Raw genomic sequence first — 2,009 nt, 5'->3', positions numbered from 1 at the left:
ACTCAACAAGAGCCCTAAACCCTTCTCTGTCCCTTGCCAACCTGTCTCTGACACACCTGCCCCCATTATCCCAGTGACTGGATCAATCTAAGTCATAGAGGGTCTTCTTCTCCTGCGCTGTACCTCACCCTCGCAAGCATGATATCCTTCTCCAAGGATTGGACCCTTCTTGCAACATACCCAAAATATGTCAGAAGAAGCTTCAGAATTCTTGCCTCCAACATCTCAGGTCAAAGGCATCAATTCTTCCTCTAGCTTTATTCATTGTCCAGATCACAGATGCATAGCAAGTAATGGAAAAGACCCGAAACAGATGCATCTTAGTCTTTAAAGTGATATCCTTGCTCTTTAGCATTTTACAGAGCTCCTTCCACAATTCAGCACATCTTTTGATTTCTTGCGGCTTTATTCCCAGGTAAAGCAAAAAGAGCTTTATTTATGAGGAAGTTTGGACAGGGGTGAGGGTGTGCACAGCATCAACGATGCCATGAGGCTCCAGAACCAGCCAAGGACCACAAAGAACTTACTCCAGGCTCATGTCCTCCTCTTTGTCCTTCTTGTCCTTGGCCTCGCCCTCTTTGGGATCCGGCTTGGTGCTGCTGTGTATGGCTTTGGCAAAAGCTTCCACATCGCCCCTGTTGGCAGCCTCCACCGCTCCTGCAGTCAGGCCGAACAGGCACATGCGGGGGGTCTAGCTGCCCCGAGCCCAAGGCTGCACTGAACATGCCCGGGGCCTGCTGGAACTGGGGAGAGGTCAGTGTGTTCTGGATCTCCTCCACAGTCTGTGGCAGCGACTCCCCTGAAGGCAGAGAAGGCAGCAGGCGCCCCTGAATGTCAGCACTACCAAGGATGGGCACCATGATCTCTGGTGTAAGCACGGTGCCAGGTCGACTTGCTGGCCACCCACCGCTGCCCCGGCCGTGCCATCCACAGTGGCTAAAGTGGTGTGTAGCTCACTCAGCTGGATGGGCTGCGCTGGGCCTACTGGTCCCAATCCCTGCCCTGCACGCATGGCTTGGGCCGGTCGCTGAGGCAGCAGCTGGCGCAGAAGGGGCATTGGAGGAGGGGGTGGCAGTGGCCCACTGGCTCTGAGACCATCCAGCCAACCTGGATGAAGAGCTGCTGGCCGATGGCCCTCCGCTCCCCAGAAAGCTGGCCAGGCCTGGCTCAGTCAGGGCCCCGAGGCCACTCAGGCCGGCAGGTCCAGTAAGCTGGCTGTGGCTCCCGTTCCCCAGCAGGCTCTGCAGGCCAACCCCTCACCTCTGAGCGCCCCAGGCATGGGGGGGGGCGGGTGTCAGGTACTGTTAACCTTCCAGCAGTGCTCCTCATCCTGGTCCATCCTGGGCTCCTGCATCCAGAAGAGGCGCTTGGATCCTGCCTTGAACTTGAGCATGGAGACCCTCCCACTGGGGCACCCTCTTAAATTCACAATCATGGGGAAGATGATCAAGTCGTCCTCTGTGCTTCCCGATGGCCAGTCCTTCAAGGAGAAATGAAGGAGGGAGTCGTCCATCTGCTCAATGTACACCCAGCCCTTTCCCTTTGTCTGGGGTGAGGGCAGTGGTTCCTTTCAATGACATTTTCCCTTTTCGGAACTCCGCCAGGTCCTTGTAGAGGAGCCCCTGGGCCCGGCAGGCACCAGGTTTGGAAACAGAGCACCTGAGGCCCGCGTCCTGGCTGTGCACAAGCCAAGAGGCGCCGTCTGAGCGCTCTTCTTCCTTGGCCCCATCTTTTCATTTCTTGATAGCTGTTACTGTGAGTCTGATTGTGGATCCATGTAAGATGAAATCATTGACAACTGCAGTCTTTTCTCCATTTATCATGCTATTGCCTATCGGTTGGTTCATTCACCTTTTGGATCAAGACTAGGAATGCGTATTTATTTATTTACCCACAGGCACAAGGGAGCTCTGGGGGCCTAGAGGCAAGAAGCTATGTCGCAAATTGACCAGCTGCTCTGCAATCTCCTGCCGTACAACTTACTGGCTCACTAGCACCCAGCAATATGC

The 2,009-nt window shown here is 55.0% G+C and overlaps 1 pseudogene; it reads right to left on the bottom strand.

The window, feature by feature from the left end:
* Positions 1-523: 523 nt before the first annotated feature.
* On the bottom strand, positions 524-1,729 carry LOC102849964 (annotated as a pseudogene).
* Positions 1,730-2,009: the final 280 nt, after the last annotated feature.

The sequence above is a fragment of the Elephantulus edwardii genome, unplaced genomic scaffold (genome assembly GCF_000299155.1).
Source record: "Elephantulus edwardii isolate Elephantulus edwardi_28Jun2011 unplaced genomic scaffold, EleEdw1.0 scaffold00016, whole genome shotgun sequence".
NCBI classification, from domain to species: Eukaryota; Metazoa; Chordata; class Mammalia; order Macroscelidea; family Macroscelididae; genus Elephantulus; species Elephantulus edwardii.
This window is presented reverse-complemented; position numbering and strand designations above follow the sequence as displayed.